Source organism: Euprymna scolopes, chromosome 16 (assembly GCF_053919585.1).
Source record: "Euprymna scolopes isolate OS-2025 chromosome 16, ASM5391958v1, whole genome shotgun sequence".
Lineage (NCBI taxonomy): Eukaryota > Metazoa > Mollusca > Cephalopoda > Sepiida > Sepiolidae > Euprymna > Euprymna scolopes.
The window spans coordinates 57,334,684-57,352,183 of record NC_136497.1 but is presented as its reverse complement, the minus strand read 5'-3'; the positions used below and the strand labels follow the sequence as shown (position 1 = coordinate 57,352,183).

Here is a 17,500-nt window from a genome sequence, read left to right as displayed (position 1 = left end):
TTTTTTCAGTGTCCGCTATTTTCCAGAGACGATAGTGGCCGCCGCCGCGGCTGACGACGACGACGACGACGACAACAACAAAAACAACAACAACAACAACAACCGTAGTTTAATTTGTTTTCGAGGGGGTTCCTTTAACGATTCTGTTCTGGTTGGTGGGTTGGTTGGTTGTTTTTGTTTTACGGCATATCAACCTTTTTCAGGTCATTTAATGCCGAATCTAGTTATTTTGAGGAACGATTTTTAATGGAGTATATATTTTTTTTTTAAGTCGGATTCTATTTAACCCATAGTTGGGACCCTAACATGTACTACCACTCCGGGTCAGAGTGGACCTGGGAGCAATGGCAATTAAAGGGTGGCTCCACACTCCCCAAGGCCCACAAGGTGGGGCCTCACCATGTATATAGCTTTAGGTCATATCCAGGACCGTGATTCTGTTCTGGATGAGTGACATGCTTCCACTTGGCAACGCCGGCTAAGGGATCCTGCTAGTATATATATATATATATATATATATATATATATATATAAACGCCTGCTTCATTGTTTTCTATTTTTACGCTAGTATGATCTAATTATACTTACGGTTTCACTAAATACTTTACAAGCAAAATCTGATTCCGCATTTTGCTAACTCCTCTCCTCTGATGAGAAGGAAAGTATTTCTTTCGAAACTCCGCGGATTAAGGAGAATCAATTTCATTTACGTTTCCTTTCCGAAAAATAAATATGTTTTTTAACTTTTGCTAAAGTGTTTTTAACATATTTTATTACATCCTCTTATATATATATATATATATATATATATATATATATATATATATATATATATATATATATATATATATATACGGTAAAGGCTTTATGAAGAACCAACCACACTTTATTTTGGTATTACTGCTAACCTTTGTCGGTGCAGATGACTGCCACAACAGACTGCAGGTTTTTACATCAGTGTTCCTTCTCCTAGATGTAAATCTTAACAAAGACTGGGTGTGCATTTCTCCCAGTGAATTAATACGCCCCAAGATACCAACCTAAAATTTTCCAATACTCTACGCGGTACATACGTCGCCTAGCCTTCTCAAATGGTCACTCATCTGGTATTGGCCATGCATAACCTACTTAACTATATATATATATATATATATATATATATATATATATATATATATATATATATATGTATGTATGTATGTATGTATGGGTGTTTTGTTTTTTAAATTTCACTCATCCAGAGGAAGTCCTTTTTATCTCTCTCTCTCTCTCTCTCTCTCTCTCTCTCTGTATATATATATGTATATATATAAATGTATATATGTTAATATATATATATATATATATATATATATATTAAAGCAGCTTGACTGTTTCTAGGAATCGAATTCCCGATCTTATGTATTACAGTTCGGCGCATAATCTATTACGTTACGATACCATAGATAATTATATTGTTTATTTTTATCGATTACCGTTTAAAATAAATAAATAATATTTGTTTACCTCCAAATAAAAATATGGGCGGTTTCCTAAGAAACAAGATCTTCAAGGTGAGGACGCTAAGTTAACCATTTTATCGTTTAAAAAGTCACTTAACCCCTCCATGAACTTCAGCCACCTATCTCTCTCCTGAGCTATTCGCCGGCCTGTGAGTGTGTTGTATCAGGTCGTCCCTCCACCTCGTTGTTGGTTTTCCCTGTGATCACTTGTGTTCAAGTGTCCTTCCGTTCTCCAGATAGACCATCTGTTGTCATATTGTCTGGCTACGTGCCCTGCCCATCAGTGTTTAGATGTCTTAATGGCAGTATTGATATCAATAGCTCTTGTTTGTTGGCGGATCCAGATGTTTGCCTTTTTGTATTGAAGAGTGAAGCCCAAAATTATCCTCTCCATCTTCCTTTGTGTCACTGCCAAGATTTCACTCTGGCGAGATGTCAGGCTCCATGTTTCACTACCGTAGATCATCACAAGTATTATATATTCTTTGAAGATCTTCCTTTTGATTGCCATACTTGCTTTTCGGCTTCTCATAATATTATCAAATTTCCAGAACGCTGCCCATCCCAATGCTATCCGTCTCTTTATCACAGAGAGGAGACCTCCATCGTTCGTAATTTTCTTGCCTAAGTAGATATAGCTTTCAACTTCCTCAGTGGTATTTCCATCAGCAATTATTGGCGATTAGGCAGCATGCTGGTTCAGCATCACCTTGGTCTTCCCAAGACACACACACACACACACATATATATATATATATTATGTAATAATAGCCCCACCCTATCCTCCATTACCACATCACTGTCCCTCCCCGAAAAAGTGAAACCAAATAGCCAAGTAATCAAGGAGGAAGGAAAGGCTGAGGAGTGAGCACTGACCAGACATCCGCTGTACAAGTGCGAAGAGAACTGGGAACTTGGGGAGGCTTATTGCCACTCAAATTCCAGTAAAGACCAATGGCTACTGCCAACGAGAAACAATGACAACCAGTTCTTGCGATAATACAAATTTATTTGAAAATGGTATCGAAAGAGGTAGAAAGTACTGGAAAATCTGGGGAGTCTTGTTGTTAAACAGCTTCCAGGGAACACCACAGGCTGTATTCAATGAGATCTTTGATGATCTTGTGAAAGTTCCTTGTGAGCCGATAATAATAATAATAATAATAATAATGATAATAATAATAATAATAATAATAATATATATATATATATATATATATATATATATATATATATATATATATAAAGAAATATATATGTAACACATTATGGCAATGGGTGAATCTAATTGTAAAATAATAGAATAAATAATACTAGTAAAGTAATTTTGAAGAAAACAATATAAGAATCTTACAAAATAATATCGGAAATAAAAAGAAAAATGAAAATAGACGTAGAAATTGCATTTGGTTTAATCCGCCTTATAGCGCGCACATAAAAAAATAATTTGGCGAAGGAATTTTTCAAATGATTGACAAAAACTTTCCAAAAGATACTACTTGGGATAAAATCATAAATCAAAAGTTTAAGTTGTCTCTTTCTACAACCACTAATTTAATGAAAACTATAATAAGTTTTAACGATGCAAAATAGACAAAGAAATTATTGAAGTGGATGTTTCCAAACTAGTTAAAACATTGAAGAGAAATCACTTTACAACTGTAGGAATATTGACAAATGTCCGTTAGAAGGTAAATATCTCATTTCGAATATAATATGTAAATGTGAATTAATAATAATAGAACCAGAACATACATTGGGGCCACTGAATTTAGATTTGAAGATAGATTTAATTACCATATAGCATCTTTTAAAATACTAGCAGTAAATAATAAGAAGACAACATCCCATTAGCAAATTGGATAAGAGAATTAAGAAGGAATGGCACTGAATACAAATGGAAATAGCCTATACTAGGAAGCGCTAGTATATACTCACCAAATAAGTCTATTCGATGCGACCTTCGCAATCTAGAATGATATCATAATAATATCTAAAGTAAGCGTTCTAAACAAACGACAGGAAGTAATACAAAACTGTTTACATAGATCTAAGTATATCTTGTCTCGACTAAAACTTGATTATGTGCATGGAAAAAAGCTTTTAAAGTTTTATAGAAATAAATATATTAAATAAAATAAAATGAGATCAGCAAAAAAGGGATAGAATGGGGTGGTAATCAAAAGTTATAAAACCCAAATAAATAAACCAAATGTAATAAAGAGTGATAGCAATTAAACATTAATTATGATCAGATATCTATAGAATAGATTAGAACATTAAATAGGGTGAATAATTTTACATTATGTAGCATTCAATTTAGATCTGATAACTATAAATTAATAATTTATTTTATAATTATATGTAAATAATAAATTATCAAATTAATATATGAAATGGAACCTTGAAATATTCTAACGGTTTTTCTTATTGCAATATTATCACGTGTTGAAAATATATAAAAAAAATTACATTATAAATAAAACAAAAATTTAATGGAGGGTGGTAGAAGATAAAACATTATGTTATAATGACAATATGAATGCTGTTAATATAATTAAAAGCATAATTAGAATTAAATCCTTAAATGTTAAGTTAAATACTATTTTTATTAATAAAAATAAGAATTAAGTGTATTAATGCAAATAAATAAAGCAAATGTAATAACAGAATAATAGCAATTAAAACATTAGTAATAATCTGATAATAGTAATTTAAAAACATTAGTTCTAATCTATGGAATAGGTTAGAACATGAAATATGGTTATATATATATATATATATATATATATATATATATATATATATGAGAGAGAGACATTTAATATATATATATATGCATATATATATATATATGCATATATATATATATATGAGAGAGAGAGAGAGAGAGAGTAATGGATCAGATGCTTAAAGAGAAAAGCCTCAGTTAAATATACTTAAAGGTGCCGTGCTCGCAATATTGCAGATATATGAATTCAATTGGTATAATTACCTAGAGATATATTAATAAAAAGGGTGAAAGCTCAATAATTATGAAACTAGAAATCAAGTTTTCAGTTTATTTTAAAAGTATAGGTAAAAATATATTATACTATCAAATTAACATATAGAATGTAGGTGTGGAGTTTGAAATATTCTAACCACTGGCCTGATTGCAATATTTAAACATTAAATATTAGTTGATAATATTAAAATTTCAAATTATAAATATAATAAAAAAAGTAGATATAAGTAAATACAATATTAATAATCATAGTATCATAAAAGCATAATAAGAATTAAATCCTTAAATATTAATTTTGACACTCACTGCAATTAATTAAAATAAAAATAATATGTGCAATGTATTAATCCAAATAAATAAACCAAATAAATTTATCGAATAACAGCAATTAAACATTAGTTATAATCATGTATATCTATGGAAGAGATTAGAACATTAAATAGGGTGGTGTATATCTATCTATCTATCTATCTATCTCTCTCTCTCTCTCTCTCTCTATATATATATATATATATATATATATATAAACTAGAAGTTAATAATTTTATTTTAAGATTATAGATAAAAATAAATTAAACTATCAAATGAACATACGAAATGGACGGTGCTTAGCTTGAAATATTCTAACCATTGGTCTGATTGTAATATTTAAACATTAAATCTTAGTTGATAATATTAAATTTTCAAATTATAAAAAAAATTAAAAATAGTAAATGTAAGGTGAGAGAAAATAAAATATTATGTTATAATGAGAGTATTAATGATCCTTATATAATAAAAGCATAATTAAAATTAAATCATAAATAATTATTTATATACTCATTTAATTAATTAAGTACTATATTATCACATGATTGTTGTAAAATAAATACAAGTGTATGATAGATTCAAGGGAGGTAAAATGTACTGACCAATTTAATCAGTTTGGAAATAATTATTAAAACTTGTTTGAAGAATATTTTTACATCATAATTACAGGTTAAAATAATAAAACATTTAGGGAAAGACTTTCAAAATAATTAAATTAAAATAAATTAATAAATAAATGGAAAACAAAATTATGCTAGTAATTAATGAAATAAAATAAAATATTAAGCTAATAAGGTAATAAAATAAAAATTTTAAATGTATATTTTTAAAATTATAATGGAAATAAATTAAAAAACAAAATACACTTAAAATTAAATTGAATAAAATATATAAATTAATTAATAAATATATAGCAGATTGAAGTGAAATATATGTCAATGGTAATTAAAACTAAATAATATTAATACAAATGTATTGCTTAAAGTATGTTGAATACATTATCATTACTGTTGACTTCATGGAAAATTTTAAATAAATAAACTATGGGATCTAATTTGAATATATATAAAGGATACAATAAAAAAATAAAATTGGAATATATTTGAATTAAAAAATTAGAGTAAAAAAATATAATTATAGGCGAAAAACTAATAGACATACCAGGTAATCGTTGATTTGAAAATCATAATTTAACTCAGTATATAATTGATAAAAATTGATATAAGTACAGATTAATTAATATTGAAATGGTTTTACATGTTACAATATAAATAAACAATATAATCAATAAAATGATTTTTAAAAGTTAAAAAATTAAATGAATATAATATGATAAACAATATGATCAATAAAAAACCAAATTGAATTAATAGACAAATAAAATTAGAAAAACAATAAAATTAGATAATTATATAAATCATTAATTCGGTAAAAATATACAATCGAAAAATAAGATTGTATAATGGGAAAAAACTTTCTTGAATTAATTAATTGAATTAAGAAAATTGATTATCGTATAAGAACAGAAAAAATATTAAAAAGGAAAACCCTATATTAATGCCATATGCATTTATTTTCTTTTAATAAATTGATAGGTACTTTTTCTTCTGATAAGTTAAGAGCAGAATAAATTCATTGATTGATATAATAATTAAATGAATAGTTCCTTGCTACGAAACAGGTGCTGTCAAGAATTGTGCATGTTGATGTACTTAAAAGAATAAATTGTAAGATGGTCAACATCTTAAAATTTGAATGTAGACTTTTGTCATTGATTTGTTAAATGTTCGGTATTTACATCGAGCTTTATAAACTACAGAATGGGTATAAATAAAAGGTGAAATATAATTGGAAAAACATATTTTCACATAAATATATATCGAGAGAGATATAGATATAAAATGTAAAATATAAGATGAAGACAGCATTAAAGAAAATGACAGCAGAATCTCGTGCCTTCTTCTAGGCAACGTTGCCCGGTTATACGATTAATGATTGGTTCTAAATTAAAACCATCTGGATGAATAACAAAACAGCCTATGTTCCATTCTGCTATGTCTGTCACGTGCAGACACATATGGTCCAAGACCTCGTCTGCTAGCGCTTCCTTTTACCGCCTACTTATCCCCAGCTTGACGCCTTGGGTCAAAGTGCGTTTCTCGGGTTAGGTGAACTCTTTAAAATCTACCCCACTCACCTCCCGACCTCACTCGTCACCTTTTGTTTGCTGATCTCGAATGAAGCCAGAGAGGAAATCCAAGATTCCTGGTTTCAGAGAAATGTTTGGTAATATTTACCCATGAGGTCGATTTAATGTGGGCTCTCTTAACTTTCCTCACAAAATGGAGAAATCTATATGGTTGTAAAATTTCTGTGGTCGAATTCGTTGGCATTCTCCGTTAGGGGCGCGTCGAGTGAAGAGCAATAAACCAATCCCCCCTTCTCAAAGAGGAAGGTAATGGCTGGGAGGATGATCTCCAAAGAATAATATCCAACTCTGATATTAGCAGGTTTTGAGGCCCACAAATTACGTAATTCTTGAATTATTTGGATTATATTCTGACTAATGTTCTTACTTTAGATGTTATTGCACAACTTTTTGACCGGTGTAATTTCCGGCCTTCTTCAGGTACGTTTTATCGAACCAGGAAGTCTTTGTGTCGAACTCGATTATTTGCACAGAATTTAAAACCAAACATTTTATTTAATTCATGAAATAGATATTCTCGGTCTATCAACCATTAATCGTGTTAAAGTCTTTAAAAAATTCTTAAATATAGTAGAACCCAAGGATATAACATTAAAAATTAGTAACAAAAATAAAGTACAGTATATAATACACACACACACACACATATATATATATATATATATATATATATATATATATATATATATATATATATATATATATATATATAATCAAATAACATTATAAATAACACCGTGAGGCGGGGCAAATAGCGTAAGCAGTGGCCGGAAAATAATCGTATTCCACATCGTAATCTGAACAAACCGTATCATAGAGTAACCGTATCCCGTGGTTATACTGTATATTCTTAGTATCACATGTTCTGAGAATTCACTATAGGCAAAATGAAAATTGGTCATCCTTACTTCCGCTTTGTCGACGTATGCAAACGCGGCATGAAAGCATGTGATATTGGTCCTACTAGCTGGGAGTCGAAAACTAAAGTCCGCAACATCTGAAGATAAACGGTAACCCAAGGCTTTACCACTAGCGGAAGGTCTATCGCTAAACGGGCGGAGACCAAAAGACTATTCAGGAAGGCCAGTCAACAAAATTCAACAGACCAATAATATGACGTACCGATCTTCACGTGCGACATCTGCAACCAACCACGTAGATCGAAAATAGTCTTATTCAACCACAGAAGACGGTGTTCAATCACTCATAGTGTTCTAGACTGACGGATGTCAACAATGTTCTGAGATCTGAATCATCAACCTCCAGAACGCTGTCACGTAGAACAGATTTTTACTTAGACATGTCCACACAAATATGATAAGGAATTGTTTAAAACGCCCACCCGATTATTAGTGATGTACCGAAAATAATCTACCCCTGTGGATTAAAAGAAAATGGTTCAGTTCGAAATACTTTACAGATTCCTGAGTCCAAGATTTGTTGTGACCCTTTCATATCCGGTCGTTCATTCTATAATGTTTTTATTTAGTTTTTTTTTTTTTTTTCGGATTTATTATTTTTTACTGTCTTCCAAAACATCTTGTTCTAGTAATATTGAGAATAGAAGAAAACGAGAATATGACAACATACAATCACATGCGATCGAAATATAAAAAAATAAAAGGAATTAGAAATAAATAAATAATTAGAAAAATAAAATAGAAGATAAGATAAAAAAAAAAAAAATAAGTTCCTTTTAAGGGATTTCAAAGAAAAAAATAGCAAACCCGCATAATATTTCGCGGCGGAAGGAACGACTAGAGTGAGTATTGAAAAATCATAACAAACCTCGAATTTGACCTAAAAGATTTTGCATTACATCTGATGATAGCAAAAACGTGCGAAACCGTAATTATGGCATGTATTTAAATAATATATATATATGTTATTTTTAAAATATAATTCCACTGACACGTGTTTCGTCGTCTAAGACTCATCAAAGTGGCTGAATCTAGCGATATATGTGTGTGTGTGTGTGTGTGTGTGTGTGTGTGTGTGTGTGTGTGTGTGTGTGTGTGTGTGTGTGTGTAATCTTGAAGTTGAAAAATTATTTTTCAAATTTTCAAAAAAAGCCTTTTAAACATATAAGGAAGATATAGTGAATTTTAATTATTCGACAAGGAGTACTAATAAAACAAGAAAAACCTTATTCCATGGAGTTTCGAAGAATGCACTTCTTATCAGAAGGAAAAGGTTCGCAAAATATACAATAAATTTTGCAGGTTAATGCATTAGAAGAAACAAATAAAATGAACGTTATCATATTTGCGTGAAAAGTTATTTAACGGTTTATAGGGATTCAATTTGAATAGCACAACAAGAAAAGGGATGAAAAAAAGTATTTAGTATAAGTCCAATTGGAAAGATGAACAGGAAAAATCCGAGGTGCATCTGTTGAAAATGTATCTGTTCACATTACACTTGAACTTCTGCATGTCAGTACAGTTGGGAAAGCAGATTCCCGGAAGGGAGTTCCAAAGTTTAGCAGTTTTGGGGAAGAAACTATTAGAGTAGAAGGCCTTCTTACACCTAGGGATCTCTACTGTGAAGGGGTGGGATTTATCTGCTTCTCGGGTTTTTCGTGGGTATTCACGTCGAGGGGGTACAAGTGATTATAGTTCGTCAGAGCATTCACCATTAAAGTATTTGTAGAACAGGCAGAGGGATGCAACATTTCGTCGATGGGACAGAGGCTGGAGCTTAGATGACAGTTCAGGACCTATCAGGTTGGCGACTCTCTTTTTAAACCTGTCCAACAGTGGGAGACAAGTAGCAGATGCACCAACCCAAATGTGACAACAGTACTCCACACATGGGCAAATGGTGGCATTATAGGGGTACATGATACTTTCAGGCGTAAGCAGTTTTCTAGCGTGGTACAGAGAGCTCACCTTCTTTGCAGCAACCTTCGCAATGCTCTCAATCTATCTATTCCAGTTCATGTTCCTGTAGACGTTAGGCCGAGGAGTTTAAAGGAATTACTTTCGGGTAATGTGTTCTTGACCATTGCTATTGGTGGTAGAGAAGGTTTCTTGTAATTATTGAAGGAAACAAGTTTAGTCTTGGCAACATTGAATGTGGCCCTCTATTTTTGTTCCCATTCCACTACTGATTTTTATACATATATATATATATATATATATTCATTTTCCGCTTCATCATTTAGCATGTTTTGAATCGATCTGTCACGTCCACCGTTTGAAAAGGGGGATTTTTTTCCCGAAATATATTATGGACATTGTCACAGACATAAATAGTAAGACATTTGTATTTAATACATATGTATAAATAAACATATATGTATGTACTTATTGATTTGTTAATCGCCACTTGTTTTCTCCTTCTCTCATCAACACCGACTATATCTCATTCCTCGCATTCGATAGCCTTCTAAATCTCTACTACATATATTATTATTAATTTTATGTGAGTAAATGAAGTAGTTATATATATATATATATATATATATATAACTACTTCATTTACTCACATAAAATTAATGTACGAGAGTATAAATTTATGCGAAAACTTCAAAAGTGCTTAATACGTAGGTAGAGCTATATATGTATATAATACTTTTCTTGGTCTGTCTGTATATCTGTCTGTGGATTTTAATTTTTCTCGAAACTACTGGGGTGATATGGCTGGAATTTTGTCATAATGCTGTGGGCGAAGTGTTGTGATATCCGTTCGACGCACAGTTAGGATTAACATTTAATGAAAAATAAGCACATAATATTCATAGTAACCATATTCAACTATTAGTTTGACATAAAATACACATTCTAAGTCCACGTGCTACAACTTTTCTTCCCCATTTTAACAGGCAAAAGTTATGTCCCATTTTTTAAGTTTAATCTATATCATATTTCTTTTAGTGTGTCTGCCTTTGTCATAAGGTGCAGAGAATAATTTTTTCTGAGTGATTGAGTGAATTACACTGATAGAAGGTCACAGCAAACTACTCAATTTCCTTTTTATTTTGTTAAAGACATTCACACACGCACACACACGTGTATATATATATATACATATATATATATATATATATATGCATATATATATACATATTCATATATATACATATACATATATACATATATATATATACATACATACACATATATACATATATATATATACATATATATACATATATACATATAAAAGTGAAAGTGTCTCTCTCTCTCTCTCTCTCTGTCTGTGTACATTTCCTTACGCAATAACTCTGTCAATTTTTAGTCTACAGACTCGAAATTTGATATAAAGGCTACTGAGATTTGGGAAAATCGACGTGATTTTTGGCCAGAAATTTGGCGATTAAGGGGTCAAAGTTCAACGATTTTACCTTTGAGAACTCTACCAAACTACTTCGACAATTTTGGGTCTACACACTTGAAATTTTAGATATAGGTTCCTTGGATATGGATCTAACTTAAGAGTTTAATTTGAGCCCAAATCAATAAATTTTAGGGGGTCATAATAGGGGTCAAATTAAAAAAAAATTGGCCGCTTTTTTTTTTTTTGCTCAACATACACCTCCAAATACTCGGGCAACGCCGGGCACCCATGCTAGTATATATATATATAAAAGTGAAAGTGTGTGTGTGTGTGTGTGTGTGTGTGTGTGTGTGTGTGTGCGCCCACGTATGTGTGTGTGTGTGTGTGTACATTTCCATACGCAATAACTCTGTCAATTTTTAGTCTACAGACTCGAAATTTGATATACAGGGTATTAAGATTTGGGAAAATCGATGTGATCCGTTTTCGGCCAGGAATTTGGCTGTTAAGGGGTCAAATTTCAACGATTTGACTTTTGAGAACTCTACCAAACTCCTTCGACAATTTTGGGTCTATACACTTGAAATTTTAGATATACGTTCCTTGGACATGGATCTTACTTAATAACTTGATTTGTGCTCAAAACAATAAATTTTAAGAGGTCATAATAGGGGTCTAATTTTAAAAACATTGACCACTTTTTTTTTCAAGATACATCTCCAAATACACGGGCAACGCTGGCCACCCATGCTAGTATATATATATATGATTAGTGTAGAATAATGTGCAAATGTTTTTCAAAAACAATTTTTGTTGCTTGCTTCGACCTTCTATCAGTGTTATTCACTTAATCATTTAAAGAAAATTATTCGGGCGCCGGTCAAGATAATTATACATATATATTAGTGTTGGGACGATTATCGGAATCGGAATGGGGAATTGACAAAATCGAAACTTTTGGAGGGAACCGGAATCAAAAAGTTTGCGTCTATTTTCCGATGTCAAAAACTATTCGGTTCATAGTTTTTATTTATTTGTTTTAGGTTAAAACTTGATTTTGCATGATTCATATTAATGATGGAATGATAAATATTTATTGATTTTAAAATATCAATAAAATTAAAATCAATAGATCATCTTCATTAGTGTATATATTAGGTACGAGCAAAAATGTCGGAAAAAGATAGGGGGGACATAGTTTTGAAAGCCGGTTTATCACAATTATTATGTAGATTTCTAGCTATTTTCTTTTTTTTTTTTTTTTGCATTTGAAAGATTAAAGCATAAAGTTAATTTCCAAAAGGAAAAAATATTTGTATACGTGAAAAAAAAAAGTTATAATAAAAAATGTTTGATAATTAAAAGTCCTAAGATATTGAATTAAATAAATAAAAAAAAAACACCTTGGTTGTACAAAAAATAACTCACTAGCCCCCCCCCCCCCCCCAAAGCGACAGATACTGGCTTCGCATTAGCAAAAACAAAACGAAGTTGTCTAAGCGTGGATTCTACGGACGCCAAAAATGTCAAAAAGTAAAAAGGCTGTCTGAAAATGACGTCAAGTAATTGGAGGGACATAGGGAGTACTGATTTTCTTTTTTCCCCAGCTGTGCATCCGTATATTCCTATCACAGAACGTTTGTATAATTTTTACCATTTTTCCATTTAGTTATTTGTTTGTGTTTCTACTTTAAAATTAAAAAAATATATATTTTTAAAGATTATATAAAATAAATTTACGCCGAAAATTACATCAAGCAAAGAAAATATTAGTATCGTACATGTATAAATTACGCGAAACATGTAATCTAAAAAAACTGTAGAAATGTTTTTTGCAATTATAATTGTGTGTGTATGTGTGTGTGTGAAAATATTAAACAAACAATGCTTAATCCAATGATAATATTGGTAATTCGAGAAATTAATTTTTTTTTAGTTATATGGAATTCATTAATGCAGATTTTAGAAGCTTTTCTCATATATATATATATATATATATATATATATATATATATATATATATATATATATATATATATATATTGTTAATATTTCAACCTCGGGAGTATTTGCTTAAATCATTACAAGATTGTTTCAATTGATGGGATAAGCAAATTATCAAGCCTATGTCATCAGACAATTTAAGCCATTTGGCTCAAATTGTCTGATGACATAGGGTGGATAATTTGTTTATCCCGTCTATAGAAACAATCTTGTAATGTAAGCAACTACTCCCGAGGTTGAAATAAAAAAAACATATTTAGCTCTACCAACGTATTGAGCACTTTTTTACCAAATATACCTTTTAATATATATATATATATATATATATATATATATATATATATATATAGTTGTCATTTCGTTGTTTTATTTTACCCTCTGTACAATTCTTAAGCGAATTGCATTACCTTAATGCTAAATTTATAAAAGGCTATACGTCTGTCCGTCTTCATATTTTCAAACTTTATCACTTCCAAAACTGAAAATCACAGAACGACGCTTAGGGTCTCAAATGATTGGATTTTTTGACGGACCGTTCTTTTATGGGCTTTTAGCAGGTCAAAAGAGTTTTTAAGGGGTCAAAAAAGTGGTCATTAGACATTTTGTACATTCATCTTAGTTTCTTTTTAATTTTTACTCAGTTCATATGCGTGTCACGTCGGTACAGCTTTGACTGCTACATTTTTGTCTTTGTGTTTCGATTCTAGCTGATGGAACCCAAATACCTTTTCTTTTACTTTTGAAATCACTACTCTATAATAATATATACGAAATATGGATAAATTAAAATATCATATTTAAGCGTATTTTACGACCGGGCAAAGCCGGGGCCGGGCGTCTCTCCCCCTCCCCCCGCTAGTTGGGAATAGTTTTTCCCTCATCCATGTAGTGCCTCCAAATGAAAAGCGTACACACACACACACACACACACACACACACACACATATATGTTTATTATTTAATGTATATGTTATACTTTCAAAGTTAACATGACCGGCGCTCGAGCAATTTTCTCTGAATAATTAAGTGAATTACGTAGGAACTGCTGAGTGACTAACACGAGTCAGGGAAATGCATCAAAAGCTCAACAAGAAGATTCTTTTTTCTTTTCATTTTGGTGTTGGGCAAATGTTCGAGAGAATTCCACAGATGCGCTGATGCTTGACTGTAAAACGACGTTTTCTTTCTCTCCCACGTCGTCGTGAGTTTTATTTATTTATTTTGTTTATTATTATTTAAAGCATAAGGACACTAAATTAGGTCGCTAGACTTTTTATTAAGTGGGCATTTTTTTTTTCGATTAATTGAATAAGCAATAAATAATAAATAAATTTTAAAACAATGCGACGTAGTCGTTAAGGGGTGGGGGCATATTCCTTTTCGTGATGTTATCAGGTCATACCCATGGTTTAGGAAGGAAACTGAATGCCCCCTAGACACAATCCTTCGTTGTCTTCAGTATCAATGTACAATGGTTTGTCGGGCCACGATGACATGGAGATATGTTTTATATGAAGTAAACCTTCGAGCAATCCAACTCTGCACCCCCGAAGTTACGCATAGGAACACTCCCTATATTAATAGAGGAAAAATTTGAAGAACCAATAAGAACCTGTTAACGTCAAGGAAATAATTAAAAAAAAAAAAAAAAAGATGAACGAAAAACAAACTTGATCGTGACAAGCCAGCAACCAGGAAAAAAACGGACTCTCAACCCATTTACACACAGGTCGAAGGTCCGGAATGGAATGGTGTAAACCTTCCTGTCTTTGGAAATGACACTCTAGTCATGACAGAGATCAAGCAGGGATATCTATCATGCCTTGATAAAAACAAGGCATAGTCCTCTGCCTTTGCCATATGCAACGGAAACTCAAAGAATTATTAGAAACCTAGAATTCTAGTCATGGTCAGTTGCACAGAAGTAGGTTTTACTATATTGTTATTAGTATTCTAAGTTTGACTAATAAAATCTTCCAAGGGCTAGAAAAAGACGACGCCAGAGTCGTTCAGCGTGTAATTGTCGAAGTTGCTCTGGTGGTGTGTTGGGTTGTATCAACGGAGTTGTTCGGGACTGTGTCGGAATTGTGTCGGATCATGCCGGGTTGTGTTGACGGAAATGTCGGGTCGCATCGATGGTATTGTTCGGTGTGAGTCGTGTAGACGAAGCATTCGAGTTACGTTTGTTGTTCGGTTTACTTTACGGTTTTCGCAGTAGTACTGCCGCATGCGATAACAATATATTTTTTTTTACTCCGTCTCTCTTCCCTCGTGAAGCAACATGTTATGAACCGTTCCCGTAAACGGGACTTAACATGCGGTCGTAGCCAAGATTGAATTCAATACACGAGTTTGTAGTGTAATTCAAATCTAGTCCGTAGCTGACTACGTAATGCTTCGCTAGGTCTATTAAGGGTATTTTTTTATCGTGACGCCATCACTAGATGGGTTGCCTACCCCGACTTAAGAGAAGCCCATCTACCCTCGAGAGGACGATAGATCGTGCCACTTTTCAAACCTGGTATTTTACCTCGCGATACATACAGCGTCTCGCCTTTTCAAATGGTCACTCATCTGGTACTGGCCATACTTGATGTTGCTTAACTTCAGTGATCTGGCAAGAACCGGTGTGTCAACATGATTGAACCGTTCCTACAAGTAATCGCACGGTCCATCACAAATCATTCCCGATCCTCCCATAAGGTTCGTCAACTCTAAACTAACAATCATTCCATTTCATTAACTATTATCCTCAAGTAGCTTTTGGCCCTGATATGTTGTTATCCATTATTAAAAACGAACTTGAAATTAATGTTTGACTTGCAGTTTTTATTTTTATTTATTTAGTTATTTTTTTTTTTTTTTTACAATATCGTTCAAAAATTATATTCTCACATTTAAAGCATAATTGACATAAAAGAGTTTTTTTTTAATCAATTATTGCCAAGCAGTGGTGATGGGGAGCTCATTTTAAAATGGATACCTATTTCATATCTGGTGCAACTGAAACACGTGCTGTTGCTATTACAGAATACGCATCAAAAGAATTTCAATATTTATAAAGATTCCCGAGTCATGACGTACGTATCTGTCTGAATTGGATTGATGAATAATGCGTACAGAAATATGTCGGCAAGTTGAAATGCAAAATGTTCATTTCATGCCGACATATTTCTATTATTTTGCGCGTGTACAAAGTCATTCATAACTTGAAGTTGTTTAATTTTAAACTTTTATTAGTTATTTGTTAATAGTTCAAATGGTAAGGAACGCGTCTGGAGAGCTAAATGTTTTTGTTTCGATTCTAGTTGATGACACCCAAGTCATTTTTTTCAAAACTTTTGAAGTCACTAATAGTATATATATATATATATATATATATATATATATATATATATATATATATATATATATATATATATATATTTATTTACCAGTGGTAAAAAAAACCGGACTAAAGTGCTCAATGTGTAGTCAGAGCAGTATATAGGAAATTTATTACTGTGAGTCCAGAATGAGTTTACAAATTGTTTCAACTAGAGGAAAATCCTCAAAGAGAGGAAAAATCCAACTAGCATCATCAGAATTCATAGATGGACTAAGTTATAAAGTCAAATAAAAATGGAAAGATCGTAGATAAAGGGGAGTTAGAAAAGAAGGGGGAGTGGTGGGGAGAGGACGTTGGAGTTTAAAGTAGTAGGAGTGTATTAAAAAAAAAAAGAGAGGGGTTTATAATTAAATATTAATTATGTGTAAATTCTTATATACGTGTTTTTTAACAGTTTAAACTTAAAAGACACTGCTTTTGTTGATAACGGCATAAGTAACAGTTAATTTAAAGGATCACCATGGCAACAGGTTGGAAAGTTAATGTTAGTGAAGGAACGGGTTGAAAATGGGGTTTAAAGTAATTTAGCCGGGCGGGGAGAGATTGAAAGATATTTATTGTTTATAAAATGGAAAGAAAAAGAAAAGGAAAAATAAGTTAATGAATTATACTTTACAGGTTTATTTTAATAGTGTGATGATATATATAATTAAATATAATAAATAAATTAGCTGGGCAGGTAGAAATAATACGTTACAGGTTTATTTTAATAAAATAAAATAAAATAGGTGAAGGAACGGGTTGAAAATGGGGTTTAAAGTAATTTAGCCGGGCGGGGAGAGATTGAAAGATATTTATTG

At 31.5% G+C, this 17,500-nt stretch overlaps 1 protein-coding gene across 5 annotated transcripts in view; it reads left to right on the top strand.

The window, feature by feature from the left end:
- Positions 1–17,500, top strand: part of LOC145295986 (heparan sulfate glucosamine 3-O-sulfotransferase 5-like) — a 316,089-nt gene that overhangs the window by 230,013 nt on the left and 68,576 nt on the right. The gene's annotated exons all lie outside the window — the stretch shown is intronic.